This window comes from Tachysurus fulvidraco, chromosome 7, assembly GCF_022655615.1.
Source record: "Tachysurus fulvidraco isolate hzauxx_2018 chromosome 7, HZAU_PFXX_2.0, whole genome shotgun sequence".
Lineage (NCBI taxonomy): Eukaryota > Metazoa > Chordata > Actinopteri > Siluriformes > Bagridae > Tachysurus > Tachysurus fulvidraco.
The window spans coordinates 12,735,912-12,757,542 of record NC_062524.1 but is presented as its reverse complement, the minus strand read 5'-3'; positions in this window follow the sequence as shown (position 1 = coordinate 12,757,542).

The following is a 21,631-nucleotide window of genomic DNA, read 5'->3' as shown; positions in this document are numbered from 1 at the left end:
TCAGCTCAGAGAATAAAGACTTTATCTTCTCAATAAATTAGACTTCTACACCATTCGCTCGTACTATAATAATAATAATAATAATAATAATTGATGAAAAATATTTTTATATTATTCACTACTGAAACAGAAGGTAGTTAGTTACATTTGAACATTTGTCCTCTAATAAAGCTTTTTTAATATCAAGCACATTGAATGAGCTAAAGTAACTGAGTGAACAGTTATAACAGGATATGATTGAGCTTTGGATATTTTGTCCAGACCAGATCTTTTTTGCTGTTGTGATTATACAGATGTGTTAACATTTTCACACAGCTCACAAAAGATGATCTCACTTTACATTGAATCATTTGGCTTTTTATTTGGTTTTTATTTAAAGTGTCTAAAATGCAACCTAAGAGCAAAGCAGAGCAATTCAAATCTGATCAATACTGTTTACATGAATTAAGGTATTTCCTGGAGTTTAGTCACATCGGGGTACATTCAACAGACACACACAGACACACACACACACACACACACACACACACACACACACACACACACACACACACACACATTTATTAATTTATTAATAAAATATAATCTGAAATAATAATAGCAATGGTAACAACAGCATCACAAACAATAACAATATTATTACTAATACTACAACTACTAAAAATAAAGATTATTATTATTATTATTATTATTATTATTATTATTATTATTATTATTATTATTATTATTATGTTGGCTTTGTAAAAGCCAACATTCTGATTTCTGTTATAAGCTTATTATTATTATTATTATTATTATTATTATTATTATTATTATTATTATTATTATTATGTTGGCTTTGTAGAAGCCAACATTCTGATTTCCGTTATAAGCTTATTATTATTATTATTATTATTATTATTATTATTATTATTATTATTCTTAGACAAAAATTTATTTAAAAAAATGCGGCCCAGGGCGTTCGAGCCACATGCACCAAATTCGGATATGTCGTAGACCCTGGTCTGAAGTATGTTGCTTCTATTTTTCTAAGAGATCGGAATTCCGGCATTCCCGGTACGGAAGCTCAAAGTGGCCTTTTTTCCCATAGACTTCCATTATAAACTTTTGAGGTTTGTAACTTGGCAAGTTTTCGAGCGATTTACACCGTACTCAGACAGGTTCTTTAGGACCTTACTCCGGACGAAGTTTTTATTTCGGACTTCCGACGGAATTTTCGGTTTTCCGGTAGTCGATGATGGAACATCCCATAGACTTGAATGGGGAATTCCGAAAATTCCTCTACGCTCTCACACACACAGCGTGCGCAGAGCTCAGGCACGGCTTCTCTCTCTGTGATCCACGCAGTATAATAATAAGTAAAATCCCATAATGACTGCAGTATTGACATGAAATGTCCAAACCCTCAGTAGCCACTTTTTGCCAAAAGTATTGGCACCCCACCGGATATTCTGGTGACGTCACTCGACACCACGTGACGTCACATGTAGCCCTGCCCCCAAAACAAGCAAAATCAAAAATTTGCACAACATGGACATGTGACATATCAAAACACTCAGCACATTGAGGGGAACTGCCCCACGGGTATTCTGGTCACGTGACGTGACGTGACGTGTAGCCCCGCCCCCAAAACAAGCAAAATCAAAAATTTGCACAACATGGACATGTGACATATCAAAACACTCAGCACAATGAGGGAAACTGCCCCACGGGTATTCTGGTCACGTCACGTGATGTCACGTGTAGCCCCGCTTCCAAAACATGCGAAATCAAAAATTTGCACAACATGGACATGTGACATATCAAAACACTCAGCACATTGAGGGGAACTGCCCCACGGGTATTCTGGTCATGTCACGTGACGTCACGTGAGGTCACGTGAAAATTTTAAATTTGCACAACATGGACATGTGACATATCAAAACACTCAGCACAATGAGGGGAACTGCCCCACGGGTATTCTGGTCACGTCACGTGACGTCACGTGTTGCCCCGCCCTCAAATCAAGCAAAATCAAAAATTTGCACAACATGGACATGTGACATATCAAAACACTCAGCACATTGAGGGGAACTGCCCCACAGGTATTCTGGTCACGTCACGTGACGTCACGTGTAGCCCTGCCCCCAAAACAAGCAAAATCAAAAATTTGCACAACATGGACATGTGACATATCAAAACACTCAGCACATTGAGGGGAACTGCCCCACGGGTACCCTGGTCACGTCACTTGACGTCACGTGTAGCCCTGCCCTGGCTTCTTTGTAGAAGCCAACATTCTGATTTCCGTTATAAGCTTATTATTATTATTATTATTATTATTATTATTATTATCATTATTATTATTATTATTAGACAAAAATTTATAAAAAAAAATGCGGCCTAGGGCGTTCGAGCCACATGCACCAAATTCGGATATGTTGTAGACCCTGGTCTGTAGTTTGTTGCTTCTATTTTTCTAAGAGATCGGAATTCCGGCATTCCCGGTACGGAAGCTCAAATTGGCCTTTTTTCCCATAGACTTCCATTATAAACTTTTGAGGTTTATAACTCGGCAAGTTTTCGAGCGATTTACACCGAACTCGGACAGGTTCTTTAGGACCTTACTCCGGACGAAGTTTTTATTTCGGACTTCCGACGGAATTTTCGGTTTTCCGGTAGTCGACGATCGAACATCCCATAGACTTGAATGGGGAATTCCGAAAATTCCTCCAAGCTCGGCTTCTCTCTCTGTGATCCACGCAGTATAATAATAAGTAGAATCCAATAATGACTGCAGTATTGACATGAAATGTCCAAACCCTCAGTAGCCACTTTTTGCCAAAAGTATTGGCACCCCACCGGATATTCTGGTCACGTCACGTGACGTCACGTGATGTCACATGTAGCCACACCCCAAAAACAAGCAAAATTAAAAATTTGCACAACATGGACATATGACATATTAAAACACTCAGCACATTGAGGGGAACTGCCCCACGGGTTTTCTGGTCACGTCACGTGACGTCACGTGTAGCCCCGCCCCCAAAACAAGCGAAATCAAAAATTTGCACAACATGGACATGTGACATATCAAAACACTCAGCACAATGAGGGGAACTGCCCCACGGGTATTATGGTCACGTCACGTGACGTCACGTGATGTCACATGTAGCCCGCTCCAAAAACAAGCAAAATTAAAAATTAAAAATAACCTCAACACAATTTAGCAAAATTAAAAATTAAAAATAACCTCAACACAATGAGGGGAATTGCCCCACGGGTATTCTGGTCACGTCACGTGACGTCACGTGTAGCCCCGCCCCCAAAACAAGCGAAATTAAAAATTTGCACAACATGGACATGTGACATATCAAAACACTCAGCACAATGAGGGGAACTGCCCCACGGGTATTATGGTCACGTCACGTGACGTCACGTGACGTCATATGTAGCCCCGCCCCAAAAACAAGCAAAATTAAAAATTTGCACAACATGGACATGTGACATATCAAAACACTCAGCACAATGAGGGGAACTGCCCCAAGGGTATTCTCGCCACGTCACGTGATGTCAGATGTAGCCCCGCCCCCAAAACAAGCGAAATCAAAAATTTGCACAACATAGACATGTGACATATCAAAACACTCAGCACAATGAGAGGAACTGCCCCACGGGTATTCTGGTCACGTCACGTGACATCACGTGTAGCCTCGCCCCCAAATCATGCGAAATCAAAAATTTGCACAACATGGACATGTGACATATCAAAACACTCAGCACAATGAGGGGAACTGCCCCACGGATATTCTGGTCATGTCACGTGACGTCACGTGTAGCCCCGCCCCCAAAACAAGCGAAATCAAAAATTTGTACAACATGGACATGTGACATATCAAAACACTCAGCACAATGAGGGGAACTGCCCCACGGGTATTCTGGTCACGTCACATGCTCATGTCCACTCACCTCCAAAAGTATTGGCACCCTAGCGGTCCAGTAGCTTTCACAATCTTTCTGTCCACTCGCATCCAAAATGCACCGGTCTTTGCGAATACTTGCACCGTCAAAGCCAACATCAAAGTTTGTCGCGACGAACTTTACAAATCTAGTTATTATTATGTTGGCTTTGTAGAAGCCAACATTCTGATTTCCGTTATAAGCATATTATTATTATTATTATTATTATTATTATTATTATTATTATTATTATTATTAGACAAAAATGTATTTAAAAAAATGCGGCCTAGGGCGTTCGAGCCACATGCACCAAATTCGGATATGTCCTAGACCCTGGTCTGAAGTTTGTTGCTTCTATTTTTCTAAGAGATCGGAATTCCGGCATTCCCGGTACGGAAGCTCAAATTGGCCTTTTTTCCCATAGACTTCCATTATAAACTTTTGAGATTTATAACTCGGCAAGTTTTCGAGCGTTTTACACCGAACTCAGACAGGTTCTTTAGGACCTTACTCCGGATGAAGTTTTTATTCCAGAGTTCCGATGGAATTTTCGGTTTTCCCGTAGTCGATGGTCGTACATCCCATAGACTTGAATAGGGAATTCCGAAAAGTCCTCTAAGCTCTCACACACAATACATCCAACATTAAGAATTACATGTACTGTTCTATGCAGTATAATAAGTAGAATCCCATAATGACTGCAGTATTGACATGAAATGTCCAAACCCTCAGTAGCCACTTTTTGCCAAAAGTATTGGCACCCCACCAGATATTCTGGTGACGTCACTCGACACAACATGACGTCACGTGTAGCCCCGCCCCCCCAAAAAAGCGAAATCAAACATTTGCACAACATAGACATGTGACATATCAAAACACTCAGCACAATGAGGGGAACTGCGCCATGGGTGTTCTGGTCACGTTACGTGACGTCACGTGTAGCCCCGCCCCCAAAACAAGAGAAATCAAAAATTTGCACAAAATGGACATGTGACATATCAAAACACTCAGCACATTGAGGGGAACTGCCCCACAGGTATTCTGGTCAGGTTACGTGACGTCACGTGTAGCCCCGCCCCCAAAACAAACGAAATCAAAAATTTGCACAACATGGACATGTGGCATATCAAAACACTTTGCACATTGAGGGGAACTGCCCCAGGGGTATTCTGGTCACATCACGTGACGTCACGTGTAGCCCTGCCCCTAAATAAGCGAAATCAAAAATTTGCACAACATGGACATGTGACATATCAAAACACAGCACAATGAGGGGAACTGCCCCACGGGCATTCTGGCCACGTCACGTGACGTCACGTGACGACACGTGACGACATGTGAAAATTAAAAATAGTCATGTGACATTGTCGGAACTCAGAGCCGGTCTCCATTCGACACATCACAGGGTGATCTCTACACTTAGACTTTTTGGTTACTAAAGACTTTTAGCTAAACTTAACTGTTAACTCTATAATTACTACAAAAATACTGAGAAAACTCCTCAGACCTGGATGAGAATGAGCAAACTTCTTTATTATGGTCAATCAGCCAACAAATTATAATTTGCCAAATTCAAAGTAACAAATTGCCAAATTCAAAGTATCAAATTGCCAAATTCAAAGTATCAAATTGCCAAATTAAAAGTAACAAATTGCCAAATTAAAAGTAACAAATTGCCAAATTCAAAGTAACAAATGAAAACCCCCAAAAAGAGCATGTCATGCAAAATCAATCAAGAAAAACAAGAACTCTCGCGACGTCCTTGCGAAAATAAAAACACCCACCTTGACCCGCGGACACGGGCATGCGCCCGCGCACACACACGCGCCCCCGCGCGCACACACACACCTTCGTCCCCAAAGAACCAAAAAAAAACTTCAGATATCTTCTCAATATATACCCTGGCGCTCCTAGGAGCCCAGGTGCCATATCACCTTATTTACCGGAATCATCTCCTATGTTTTCTAAATACACTGACCCAATTTCCCCTTATTTCCCATTACCTTTTACCCATATGCCCATTTATGGATTTTCCTTCCCTTATTTTTCATGACCTCCGACTAAACACCTGGGCCTTCTTCAGTCTGAACAACAAGTTTATGAGCACCACATGCCCATTTATGGATTTTCCTCCCCTTATTTTTCAGGGCCTAGGTCTGTGGACCACTGTTTTTTTTTCATTCTACATAACATGTTATTGCTATGGCCCAAGGTCTGAGAACCATGGTGTTCTTCATTTTCCATAACAATTTATGAGCTAAGGTCTGGGAACAATGGTCTTTTCCCTTCTACATAACAAGTTGTTATTACAAATGTGCTTTATACTTTGGCCTAAATGGGCCTAATACTTTACTTTGGTTATAGTATTGTAAGGAATAATATTTTAATTATTTCTACTAAGATTTTTTTTCCAACATTCCCTCCTGTGAACTGTAAAGTCTCACCAAACTTATGTTGCAGTGTTCTGGACTACCTTGTCATTTCCATTAACCCATATATCTATCTAATCACGACGACCTCTACCCCAACTTACAACAACTTACAACATTCCCCCACAACGAAAACAAAAATACATAATACATAAAACATAAACACAATAACATAAAACAGAATATTACTCCCCACAACGAAAACAAAAAAACCCATAATACATAAAACATAAACACAATAACATAATACAGAATATTACTCCCCCACAATGAAAACAAAATCCATAATACATAAAACACAACAAACACAATATCATAAAACAAAACATTACTCAATGTCCACAATTCACACATGCTCTTTCTCAGAAGGTGAGCCAGGAGTGAGCGAAAAACCCTCTTTGGAGTCAGATTTGAGGGAAAATTCTCACTCTGCCCGTGTTTATAGCGCGACAGTGAAAGCAGTGTCACCAGGGTCACCGAAACATACAGCATAAACATACTAAAGGTATGGTAAACATAATAAACAAACAAAAACACACAAAAACAAAAACAGTTGCAGGGCATAAGAAAACTAGCTGTCCCTATGACCACCACCAATAGTAATTGCAATGCATGGTTTGAATCCACTGTGGCAAGGGGGATGCGTAGGGATCTCCAAATGTTTTTGTGGCGATAAGCGTGGAAAGCTCGAGTTATGGGAACAACCGCATCCGAATCACCCCCTGTCCATGAGTCCATGAAAGTGGGTGGCCCTTGCATATCCTGTAGACCTTGTTGCACATCTTTGGTGTGAGATGTCCAGAGTTTATATACACAAAAGAATAACGTACAGTACTGGCGTACGGCGGCCTGCTGTATATGGAGGGTAAAAATATATGCATGTGCACGTCCACGTCCGTACGTCGAGGCCACACAGAAGGAACGACGTACCTCGTATGCAATCCCCTGTCCAGAGATTAATCATTCTGGTGGCACGAATGAACCCACAGTCCTTCAGGGAGGACTAGATCTGCATGTGCAAGGATAAGTGACACGGGGCGTGTGTCCTCAAGCAACGTGAACCAAGTGTCAGCCGTCGGCGGGGAAGGGTATGTTAGCCAGGTGCGATGTGGTGATACACCCAGGTCGAAGTCCCCAAAGATGAAGTCAGACAGGTCCACCTCATTGTCCAGTAGGATGCACGTGTAGCAGTAACCAGGAGCGTTGTCGAGGCGACAAGCGATACCCCGTGGGCTCGCCTCTAACCGGGCACAAGTGCGGGGTCACTGGACTTGTCTCTCCACGGGTTCGACATAGCCTGCAACAAAGCCTTACAGACAACAGAGAGACAGGCAATAGACCAGTAGACACAAAATACCAACACCCATTACGTAAGCATATGTACAGAAAGGTTTGTGTGTAGTCAGTCTGGAGTCAGTCACAATTAAGGAATTAAGACCATCACCAGTAATGTGGTGCCTCGTGTACACAACACTTATGAAAGATATGCACACATAGGGGATACCGACAAACAGGGACACACACCAATATGTTACAGTCCTATATATGCGCAACTAGTTCCAGTCCGAATCACTGTTGTTCTCGTCCAGCAGTGGGAATGAGTCTGGATCCAAATAAACCAACATACACTGATCCTCTTGACTTAATACATAGTGGAAACTTCTGGTTAGGTCACATCTGAACAGTCATATCTATAGTGATTGGCTACCGGCTGATACGCACAGGATCTACTTATGTTGCCCATCCATTTCGGCCCATGTGTTCTGGCTGCTGAACCCAGCAGGCAAAGTGCAGGACATACATATGTATCATTATATGGAGATTAATCACACTCGTCCACACCTCTGGTAGGCATTACATAAGGAGTTTGATTAGACTGGTCATGGCATATTACACAGATACTGTTTGCAGCAACCTGGTGAGTGGTTTCTGTCAGCCACTATCGATAGAGGTTTCCCTTGATGCCGTCAGCTGTGGTCTTGTATTGGTTAATACTGTTCACTTTAACGTAACGTCCTGAAGTGCCTCATACTCCCCCCGCACCCTGGAGCGGCGGATTTTCGCATTTACTATTGCCTGAACTGCCACATTTATCCCAAAAATCAATGCCTGCCTGACGAAACTGAAAGCCAGGACTCCAGGCTGGGACGTAGACATAGACTTCATATGTTTCAAGGAATAACGTTTTCTGCAATGAGGATGGATAAACTGAGTCCACGTGGAGACTGTAATACCATAAGGCATGGATTAACTTACAATGTCCGCCGTCGTCACCACTGGCAGGTTGGCCATTGACAACAATGCTAGTTGTTGGATCTAGGGTTGCCTCCCCTGGTTGCTTAATTTGAATCTCTAGAGTCAGGGTGTGATGAGACTGGCTTTTCACCCACTGTATCAGGTCTGATACTACTGCCGGAAAGGGACCAGTGTAGTCAAAAGAATACATCATAAAGTACAATGTGTCATTCCATGTTTTCCTGTGTTTGCTAGCATGGGCGAATAATCCTAGAGCACACTTTATGTGACTTTCAATAGCTGTCTCGGCTAACGTCCTGTCAACTCCCGCTATTATGGGATAGGAGCTTTTCCCCTGAAAAACTGTGCGTCCTCCTATAGTGGCGGAACCTGTGCCTGTACTACGTCTGAGCCGTGAGCCTGATTCGGAGATATGATAGGGCAACGAGTCATTATGAGTGTCATTATGTAGGGTATGGGCACGAATTTTAACTGTAAGAATTCCTACTGTGATTGCCAGATTCAGAAGTATGCCTATCACACATGCCATATAAAAGATTTGTACAGTTAGTCTGTCCTTATATTGTTTATGAGTTTCATCGCGTTTATCTAGTGGTTTCTCGTCTATGCTCTCCTTTTGTAAATTCACCAGATCTCTGGCCAGTACTTGGTTGAATATCGATGGATTTTCACAATATCCTTGTTGCTCTTAACATGTGAATGCAAACAAGTGCTGAGAGTCAGGGTGCAATGGGACACTAAAAAATGCTTAACACAGATCAATTACTGTATACCATTTTGTTCCCTCTGGAATATTTAATAACAAAGTTTGTGGATCCGGGACCACTGGGGTCACAGCCACCACTATTTGATTGACTGGTCTTAAATCATGTACCAATCTCCATTTATCTAAGTTTGGCTTTCTGATCGGAAAAAATCGGAGTGTTGCACTGACTTTTTGTGGGGATTAAAACTCTTGCTTCCACCCTTTAATAGTTGTTCCTATCCCTTCCTCTGCTTGTTTAGACAATGGATACTGTCTCTGATAAAGTAATAGTACATTGGGTCTAACCTGTATTTTTGCTAATCCTGCTGACTTAACTAGTCCTACATCTGTTACATGTTTAGTCCACAGTTACTCTGGGTTACTTTTACAGCAGTGGCTGTAATTCCTTACTAACATGGTTGTGTATGATTACATGATAACATGATTGTCCCCTAATCTATCCTTAAAATCTCCATCTTCTGACATATGTATTCTAGGGTCTTTAGTCATGTTCCACTTCACTACCCTTTCTGCCTCTTTCATCTTAGGCCCAAAATCTTTGGATTCAAAACCTCGTCCGATCATCAGGGAGATGTGGGAGACTGCATCTCCAACTTGATACCATTCTTAAATCTGCTCAGGGAGTACAGCATTTGTAGCTACTCCTTGCTGGCCAATTATCATGCTGTGCGTGCTGATGTGATATTTTCTTCCTTCTAGTCGTTCTTATCATAATGATGCATATTCTTCATCTTTTCCCTCTTCATCATGTTTCAGAGTACAATGCCATGGTCCTCTAGCCTCACGGCAATCTGGTCGTATGTAGTTTAGCCATGGTTTCCATACTGAGTATTCTTGCCATATTTTTTTATGTATCTTTGTCCTTGACTTCCATTCAATATACTTTGTCCAGTTCTGTCATGTCCTCTTCTTGGCTTACTACTAGGTATTGTCGAGCTAACATTTCTAGGAGTGTTATCCACACTCCTGTCGGCCCACAGTGTATTTTGGCTCCTAATTTGCAGAGCACATCTCCACCAAGAAGATTGGTTGGAGTGTCTGGGATATATAGTAAATATTCTTTTCCAACGCTTGTAAATATTGCTCCTTTGTCAATCAGGAATGGAGCCTGTACTTCATTTCCAATTCCCCCCATAATTGTTAGTTCTTGTGCAGGGTGCAATGAGGTGGTACACTGCACCATCTCCCCCTTTTTCTTCTCTAGGCCTCTTCACATTCCTGCTGGGGCTGGGCCCAATGGGCTCCCTCCTAGTGGTGCTGGGGCTTGTCCTTGAGATCCTGGGCCCATCCATTGCCTAATTTCCAGCTCCTTGTGGTGTTGCTGCGAGTGCATGCTGCATTCCTGACTGCCCTGCTCCTTGTTGAAACATTGGAGCAGGCATCTGTTGTCTTCCTTGGCTTCCCATGTGCACAGCTCAATCTTTGTCATATCCATCTTCCCTGGAAAAGCATCACACAAAAAGCCTTACGCTTCATGTAATTCCATTATGAAGTCAGAGTACGTGGCATTTCTCCCATTCTCATGATCTGGGACTCTGGGTGTCTCATGCACAGATTTTCATCCAGCCTTTCATACCTAATCCGCTCCTTCATACTTTGCGTGGGCAGCTTTTCCGCATGCAGAGCATGTTGTATGATGAGGCTCAGCTTTCCCGTGTCCCGCGTGATGCATAGGTTTTTCCCCTTGTCAGATATTTCTGGAACCAGTCCATTCATGAAACTGTTTCTCAAATGTGCCTCGTACGCTGTCACTTCCCCCTCACTCATATCCTGTTGGGGGAATAAGGCCACTGTGCGCGTTGTGTACTGTATGTCAGTGAGGCGATGGAGATATTGTGCAACTGTCTCGCTGTCCTCTTGTTCCTCGACCTCAGCCTGGTCCCCATCCGCGTTGTTGTGGTGCATACTCATGGGATAACTCGTTGGGTATTGCATTGGGTATTGCATCATAGTTGGAGGCAGTGGCGGTGGCTGTCATCATCACTTGTGCTACTCCTCCATTTTGAGGCGGCACGGCCTCAGCAGCGGTTGGAACCACCATGACTGCCGCCTGTTTTGAGGCATAGAATTTATCTTCCTTCTTCTTCTTTTCATGACTTTCTTGTTTAGTTCTTGCTAGTTCTCCTAGCTGCGCCTTGTGCAATTGCACTACTACATCTTCTGCAGCCTTCTTTGCCTCCCTCTTCCTCTTTCTGTGTAACTCTGTATGGTGTATTACATTCGCTTCAAAGGTGGCCCATGGCATGGTGTTTAGACCCACCACTGTTTCCAGTTGGTCTTTGGACTTCCTCAGGGAGTCCCCTTTTTAACATGAGTTTAAACAGTGTCTCACTTGCGGGTGTCTCATCCCATGCTGCTCCCATCTCCTCTCTACAGGACTCCTGGAGTTTCAGTATGAATTCGGCAACCCCTTCTTCCTGCTTTATTTTTTCCACTTTTCCTGGGTCTGCCTTGGTTGGGTAGGCCGTCCTTAACTGATCCCACAGGTCATTCCTGTATGGGCCGAAGGTTATTCCATCTCCCCTTGGATCGTCAGCCAGTCTTTCCAACCCAGCATTATTGAGTATTTCCAGCACTTTGGCTTTTCCTACGGTCTGGCATAGGATTGCCTTCAGATCTCCCAGAGCCAAACTTTGTCCGGTCGTTTGTTCCTTGAACTTTGTGATCCACCTTTGTGCTCCTTCGCACACACTTGGCAGTCATTTTACCAATCCAGTCACATCCATAAATGTCCATGGCACATAATGCATTTGCTTTCCTTTAACTATCAGGGGGGAGCTGTGTTGCTCTCGGTGCTTCTGTGTCCTCCTCTTCTTAACTGGAGCTCTCACTTTCGGGGGTCACCTGCTGCGTCTCCCCACCTTTGCCTCTTCCCGTCTGGGATCGGGTCTGCATGTGTCTGTTTCTTTGGATGTCGCCCCATTTTTATTTATCTGACTTCTTCCGTGCCTTCCTTATTCTTTGGAGATTTTTTTAAATTGTTTCTCCGCTCGTTTCTGTTCTTCCTCCAAGTTTTTATATTCCAACTCCAATTCCTCCACCTTCATCTCCAGTTGTGATGCCTGACATCGTAACTCCTCCATCGTCACATCTGCTTTCTGGCTTCGTTCCAGAGCTTCCTTTATTGCTCTTTCCTGCTGTTTCCAAGGGGGTCAGCTGCACTTCTCCCTCCAGTCTCACTCTTACTCCTCTCATATTGTGCTGGGGCTCCACATCCACTGGGGCTGCCCTTGAGCTTATTTCGTCATCACTCACTATTTCCATTGAGGTGAGAGACTTTTGGTCATTCCGTTCTTTTATTCCCTCGCCGGGCATCTCTGTACCTTCCTCCAGCTGTTGATGCCGTTGCCACACCTCCCCTGTCTTTCCATTGGGTGATAAATTCCCATCTGCCTTGGTCTGTTGTTTCTTTTCTTGCTCCTCCTGGACCGCTATGAGGGTCCTTTTTGTCGCACGGTCGTTTGGTTTGCTTGGGGACCCCTGTGCTTCGCTGACGTTCTTATGATGTTCCATCTGCCCGGTCTTTATTGATCCTCTCCTTCCCGGCTGGCAGACATCTTCCATTCGTGGCACTATATGTTCTCGTGCCCAATGAGTCAGTGTGCTGTGTCTTTTTAAAGCTGGCGGGCGTGTGTATTCAGTCAACCACTCCATATTACGTTTCTCTGCTTGCTGCCACGATAAGTGGGAGTGACCTTCCTCCCATCGGGGATTAGCTTTCTCCACCTCCCTGTCCCAGTACAGGCGTCGGTATTCATCATCTTCCAGCGCTTCCTCTCTTCCTCCTGTAGCCCCCTCTGGGCATTCTGGGTATTTTCCTTCTTCTCCTCTGCTGCCGCCCTTTACCATGGGAGGGCAGTCTTCTTGCTCTCCCTTGGGACGTTCTTTTTCTGCTGACGTCTGCCGGACTACTCCTCTGACTTGCCTTCCTGTAATCTCCAGTTCTATTTCTTGTGTTTCACCTCCTTCTCCCAACTGTATTGATGGATCCCGTTGTACTCGGATCTGTAATGTTCGTTATAAGATGGGGGTTGCAGCTGCTCCTCACATTCAACTGAGGGTGGGGCTGTAGCCTACTTTTACTCCTGTTCTTTACTCTGTTCTCCCTTTAAGCCCTTTAACCCTGTAAAGCCCACCGTTGCAGAATTACAACACCACCTTGTTTATTTGTCCAGTCACTTGGCCATGAACTCACTCTACCTGCAAATTTATTATTTTTTTCCCCCCATGACTGGTTTTATCAAGATCCGAATAAAATTCCTCAAAAAAGTTTTCTGTGTTCATTACAATGTCTAGAACACATACATATTTAGTTATTTTGGAAAACTAGAGCTTATGTCCATGCTGTAATTCTACAACTTCAGGCCAAAGTAGTAGTCAAACTAGCCTGTGCACCTTATGCCTTACATAAAGACACTGCACTTCTTACCTCATCCCAAATCGAAATTTAAACTGTAAGATAATTCATTGTAATTCATTTCTAAATGTGCTTTTCTGTTAAATTTATACTTATTTTCAATTAGACCATAATTACCGGGACAGGTGCAAATGGATATGCTGGATAATATGTAGATTTCTCTTTCAGTTAGTCTATTCTTCCAGTTTACTGCAATTGTGGATACACAAACACACTGTGTAGCAAGTGCAATGTTCGCCTGTGCTTTTCAGTAGAAAAGAGCTGTCTTAGGGCCTATCACTGCAACCAATCACAGACTTCCAACCACACCAAAAGTGACAGAACAAAAACAAAAGCAAAACAGAAACAAAAGCTCTCCTAAATATTTTCTTCTCAATACCCATATCAATAAATGCCCATTCATACATCATATTATTATGCACAGTAAGCAATCAACCTGCAAATGAATGCCTAAATGCTCTGTATATCTGATCAGACAAAGTAAGTACAAATACAGAAATTCTGCTCCTAGCAGAGCCCAACATTGCAATAATACAACATTTTCCTAAAAACTTTACTAAAATGTAAAAAATGTAAAAAAATTTCTCATGCTTTTTACTTCTTCCCAGCATTTTATACTTACTCTCATCTTCCTGCATTTTACCTCATTAAACGTGCCTCCTTCAGGCCACTGCAATTCTCCTTTTGTCCGGTCTTGCCATTTTTTCATGTACTTCTTAATTTCTTTTTCAGCCTTCCTGTGCTTTATTATTACAGTTGCAGCTGGAGTAATTCTTTTACCTTTCTCCATCATGCACCCTTGTCTCGCCCTTGTGGCACTGTCACGTGGTTCTGTAATTATTGCAGTTGAACGTTTATTCTTTTTCTGGAAAACGTGGTTGTGCAGGATTCATTCTAGTATAATTCTCAAGAAACACAAGGCAGATATCAAGATCAGAGTATAAGTCCAATAAATATAACTTCAAATAAAATGAAAATTAAATTAAAATTGATTAAAATCAATCAACTGAACATTCAAATAATTACATACTCAACCAAGTATTGACCTATTCAATTAATTAACTCACTAATAAATCAAATAAAATCAAATAAATAATCAACCAATCAAATAAACTACCAGTTAAATCACTGTTAAATCACTTAGATAAATAATCAAAACAAATTGTTAAGTTGTAAAAATTAAATTGTTGTTACATTGTCAAAAAGGAAAAAATACAAAATAAAAAATAAAACTTATAACATTATGTAACTCTACTCGGTTAGATAATGCTCCAAGTTTTCAGCTTCTGAAACCTCTAACACTCAGAAAAGAGAGAAAGAAAAAACAACAATCTCATTGGAACCAAAACAATCTCTGTGTGTGTGTTACAAATGTCAGGGTGATTCTAGGCCTTACTGGCACAGAGTTACAGAGGCTAGAATGGAGGGTTTCTTTTACTGAAACAAAAACACTACATTAGGTTTTTATATGTCTTAATTAATGTAATCATATTGTATTTTATGTCTAGTCCTGTTATGAATTAAAAACAGATTTGTATGTATGAATATGCATATGTGTGGACCCAGGAAAACTATCTGATTGCATAGACTTTCAGCTAATGGGATCCATATAAACAAACACAAACAACAAAAAAATAAAATAAAATAAAACAAAGACAAAAAATAAAATAAATAAAATAAAAATAACTTACACCTGGTGTAACACTACTGAAAAAAACTTTCCCCAACAAAACAAACAAAACTTATGAAGTCAAAAAGAATGGCCCAAGAATTGTTTAAATTCTTTAACAAAATTAAAATGATTTATTATATGAATGTTTTCCCACTAAGCATTAGTATCTGCTCACGAAAAGAGAAAAACTCAGAAAAACTGTTCTGTGTATGTGTGTGTGTTCAGCTTTGGAAATTAAGTCATAACAATCAATCTTGTTTTCACAGTGTTCTTCAGTAGCTGGCACACCTGGCCCCTTGCCAGATGGCCCTTATCGCTCCTCGTTAAAATCGTCTCCTTATTGGCTAAAGATATCAGGGTCTCGCTACTTATTACTGGCTGCCAAACTGCCAAACAAATACCGGTTACCGGGTATTGGCTTCTAAGCTTGTCTATCTCTGCTCTACGGGGCACCTATTGGCTCATGTAAAGCTGGACTACAAACATGACACCGAATTTGTAGTTCATCAACTAGGAAGCGAGAGTCGGAAAAAAAAAATGGACGGGAATAAACTCCGTGCACAGTCTTCGGTCAAAAAAATAACTATTGTAAGGCGAACACAGCAATTTGGATTAAAAGGCTTAGATACTTCTTGGACCCTTGGGGATTTATTAAAAAATATTGAAAACTATGACGCGAAGTGAATCAGATGAAACCGGTGAATCTCATTTTCACTCAGTGTGTCTCATACAGTGCTCTGCTATAACTGAATGCTTGTGTAACTTAAATAAATGTTATGTTCTGCTTGTGTGACTTAGCGCTTTTTTCCGTTGCAACTCATTTTATAAGATCTTATAAGTGCCATAAAACACTTCACAATTGCTTGTTTGTACTTTATCACACATCAAACTGAATCGTCATTCAGTTTGACAATACACAAATACACATGTGCACATAAACAATTCATACACATTACACACCGTACACGTATCATTTATTATATACTTATTGGCGTACACTTATTTATGAATACTCATTTGGCTCTGTCCACTTATCAATGTGTACGTTGCCGTATCCACTTATCATTGTGTATCGCCGTATACTTATGATGATAACATGCACGTATATAAACACTTATAAATACTGGGTACTTTACCGTACCCCCAGGCACTTTACCGTACCCCAGGGGGCCCCCCCGCCCTACCAAGCAGACCTGTCTCGCTGGACAGCGGTATCTAGGGCCAACGCGTTTTCTCCACCTGCCCGTTCAGTCCCGGCTGTGAGTTATATACACACCGGCGGTACGCCACAAGAATTTTCAATCCTTAATACCAAAAATATAAATAAGTAACAAAATGTATACACCAGAATTCACTCATGAGTTTTTTCTGTCACACACACACACACCCCCCTCACTCTGTCTCTCGCTCGCTCTATCCGTGTGTGTGTCTCTCACGACAGAATTCACCCATGAGATTTTTGTTCTGTCACACACACACACCTCTCCCTCTTTCTCCGTGTGCGTGTCTCTCACAACAGAACTCACTCATGAGATTTTTTCTGTCACACACACACACACACCTCTCTCTCCCTGTCTAAGTGTGTGTGTGCCTCTCACAACAGAATCCGCCCATGAGATTTTATCCTGCCACTCACACAGTCACAAATCAAAACAACTTTATCTATTTCCTATTTCATCCAGCTATTATACTGTATTTCACCCTTATGAGTTCTTGACTTCAAGGGCAGCTGTCCGCCTCCCAGGGCCACCCCTCCCTGTTCAGGTCACAGATTCACTATGCACAGACTTCGAATATAACAGGTGTCTGCTTACCTTAATATTATGGCCGGCCTCTGTAACCCTTCAGAGAGAGTGGTCCTGGTCCCGGACACAGGTCACGCTAGCCCCTTTGAAGTCCCATCTGGGGTGCCATTAAATATGTCGGAACTCAGAGCCGGTCTCCAAGTCGACACATCACAGGGTGATCTCTACACTTAGACTTCTTGGTTACTAAAGACTGTTTTAGCTAAACTTAACTGTTAACTCTATAATTACTACAAAAATACTGAGAAAACTCCTCAGACCTGGATGAGAATGAGCAAACTTCTTTATTATGGTCAATCAGCCAACAAATTATAATTTGCCAAATTCAAAGTAACAAATTGCCAAATTCAAAGTATCAAATTGCCAAATTCAAAGTATCAAATTGCCAAATTAAAAGTAACAAATTGCCAAATTAAAAGTAACAAATTGCCAAATTCAAAGTAACAAATGAAAACCCCCAAAAAGAGCATGTCATGCAAAATCAGTCAAGAAAAACAAGAACTCTTGCGACGTCCTTGCGAAAATAAAAACACCCACCTTGACCCGCGGACACGGGCATGCGCACGCGCGCGCACACGCACCCCCGCGCGCACACACACCTTCGTCCCCGAAGAACCAAAAAAAACCTCAGATATCTTCTCAATATATACCCTGGCGCTCCTAGGAGCCCAGGTGCCATATCACCTTATTTACCGGAATCATCTCCTATGTTTTCTAAATACACTGACCCAATTTCCCCTTATTTCCCATTACCTTTCACCCATATGCCCATTTATGGATTTTCCTTCCCTTATTTTTCATGACCTCAGACTAAACACCTGGGACTTCTTCAGTCTGCACAACAAGTTTATGAGCACCACATGCCCATTTATGGATTTTCCTCCCCTTATTTTTTAGGGCCTAGGTCTGTGGACCACTGTTTTTTTTTCATTCTACATAACATGTTATTGCTACGGCCCAAGGTCTGAGAACCATGGTGTTCTTCATTTTCCATAACAATTTATGAGCTAAGGTCTGGGAACAATGGTCTTTTCCCTTCTACATAACAAGTTGTTATTACAAATGTGCTTTATACTTGGGCTTAAATGGGCCTAATACTTTACTTTGGTTATAGTATTGTAAGGAATAATATTTTAATTATTTCTACTAAGATTTTTTTCCAACAACATATCAAAACACTCAGCACAATGAGGGGAACTGCCCCAAGGGTATTCTGGTCATGTCACGTGACGTCTTTTGTAGCCCCGCCCCCAAAACAAGTGAAATCAAAAATTTGCACAACATGGACATGTGACATATCAAAACACTCAGCACATTGAGGGGAACTGCCCCATGGGTATTCTGGTCACGTCACGTGACGTCACGTGATGTCACATGTAGCCCCGCCCCCAAAACAAGCGAAATTAAAAATTTGCACAACATGGACATGTGACATATCAAAACACTCAGCACTATGAGGGGAACTGCCCCACGGGTATTCTGGTCACGTCACGTGACACCACGTGACGTCACGTGTAGCCCTGCCCCCAAAACAAGCGAAATCAAAAATTTGCACAAAATTGACATGTGACATATCAAAACACTCAGCACATTGAGGGGAATTGCCCCACGGGTATTCTGGTCACGTCGCGTGACGTCACGTGTACCCCCGCCCCCAAAACAAGCGAAATTAAAAATTTGCACAACATGGACATGTGACATATCAAAACACTCAGCACAATGAGGGGAACTGCCCCACGGGTATTCTGGTCACGTCACGTGACGTCACGTGATGTCACATGTAGCCCCGCCCCAAAAACGAGCAAAATTAAAAATTTGCACAACATGGACATGTGACATATCAAAACACTCAGCACATTGAGGGGAACTGCCCCAGGGGTATTTTGGTCACGTCACGTGACGTCACGTGTAGCCCCACCCCCAAAACAAGTGAAATTAAAAATTTGCACAACATGGACATGTGACATATCAAAACACTCAGCACTATGAGGGGAACTGCCCCACGGGTATTCTGGTCACGTCACGTGACACCACGTGACGTCACTTGTAGCCCCGCCCCAAAAACAAGCGAAATCAAAAATTTGCACAAAATGGACATGTGACATATCAAAACACTCAGCACATTGAGCGGAACTGCCCCACGGGTATTCTGGTCACGTCACATGACGTCACGTGATGTTACATGTAGCCCCGCCCCAAAAACAAGCAAAATTTAAAATTTGCACAACATGGACATGTGACATATCAAAACACTCAGCACAATGAGGGGAACTGCCCCACGGGTATTCTGGTCGCGTCACGTGACGTCACGTGAGGTCACGTGTAGACCCGACCCCAAAACAAGCGAAATCAAAAATGTGCACAACATGGACATGTGACATATCAAAACACTCAGCACATTGAGGGGAACTGCCCCACGGGTATTTTGGTCACGTCACGTCACGTGATGTCACGTGAGGTCATGTGAAAATTAAAAATTTGCACAACATGGACATGTGACATATCAAAACACTCAGCACATTGAGGGGAACTGCCCCACAGATATTCTGGTCACGTCACGTGACGTCACATGTAGCCCCGCTCCCAAAACAAGCAAAATCAAAAATTTGTACAACATGGACATGTGACATATCAAAACACTCAGCACAATGAAGGGAACTGCCCCACGGGTATTCGGATCACGTCACATGCTCATGTCCGCTCACCTCCAAAAGAATTGGCACCCTAGCGGCCAGGAGCTTTCACAATCTTTCTGTCACTCGACACCACGTGACGTCACATGTAGCCCCGCCCCTAAAACAAGCGAAATCAAAAATTTGCACAACATGGACATGTGACATCCCAAAACAAGCAAAATCAAAAATTTGTACAACATGGACATGTGACATATCAAAACACTCAGCACAATGAAGGGAACTGCCCCACGGGTATTCGGATCACGTCACATGCTCATGTCCGCTCACCTCCAAAAGAATTGGCACCCTAGCGGCCAGGAGCTTTCACAATCTTTCTGTCACTCGACACCACGTGACGTCACATGTAGCCCCGCCCCTAAAACAAGCGAAATCAAAAATTTGCACAACATGGACATGTGACATATCAAAACACTCAGCACATTGAAGGGAACTGCCCCACGGGTATTCTGGTCACGTCACGTGACGTCACGTGTAGCCCTGCCCCAAAACAAGCAAAATCAAAAATTTGCACAACATGGACATGTGACATATCAAAACACTCAGCACAATGAGGGGAACTGCCCCACGGGTATTCTGGTCACATCACGTGACGTCACGTGTAGCCCCGCCCCCAAAACAAGCGAAATCAAAAATTTGCACAACATGGACATGTGACATATCAAAACACTCAGCACAATGAGAAGAACTACCTCACGGGTATTCGGATCACGTCACATGCTCATGTCCGCTCACCTCCAAAAGTATTGGCACCCTAGCGGTCCAGTAGCTTTCACAATCTTTCTGTCCACTCGCCTCCAAAATGCCCCGGCCTTTGCGAATACTTGCACCGTCAAAGCCAACATCAAAGTTTGTTGCGACGAACTTTACAAATCTAGTTATTATTCTTCTTAGACAAAAAATTATTTAAAAAATGCGGCCTAGGGCGTTCGAGCCACATGCACCAAATTCGGATATGTCGTAGACCTTGGTCTGAAGTTTGTTGCTTCTATTTTTCTAAGCGATCGGTATGCCGGCATTCTCCGTTCGGAAGCTCAAAGTGGCCTTTTAGTGGCCACTATGTGTATCTGCACCATGTATCAGGCAGGACAGAAACAGACTATACCAGAAACCATATTTTTAATATCAGGAATTACATTTAACACTAGTAAAAATAATTTCTGATATCTGCTATTGCATATTCACTAGTTGAACATTGCAAGAGCCAAGTCATATTATAAATAGTATTTTATATTTGAAAATGGATAAAGAGGAATCTGAGGAAGGCAGTTTAAGTGGGGCCTAATGCAGCTTATAAAATGAATTATCTATAACTTACAGGTGCTATGTTGAATTTTGTTAGTAGAGGAGATGCTGTCAAGTGTGAATGTGTGGCAAATGGTTTACATGGCCCACGGATAGGGTAGGAGGGCCCCTTAGCAGGATTTTGCTTAGGGCCCCAGGGAGGTCAGGATCAGCTCTGACTGCAACGCACAGTAAAAACAGCAGAAAAAATTATTTGTGCTCCCCTGCCCACTCTCCAGGACTTGTACGACACAAGAACCAGATACCGTGCAGGGAAAATCACCACTGACCCTTCGCACCTTGGACACAACATTTTTCAGCTCCTCCCTACTGGCAGGTGCTACAGAACTTTGCTTACTAAAACTGCCAG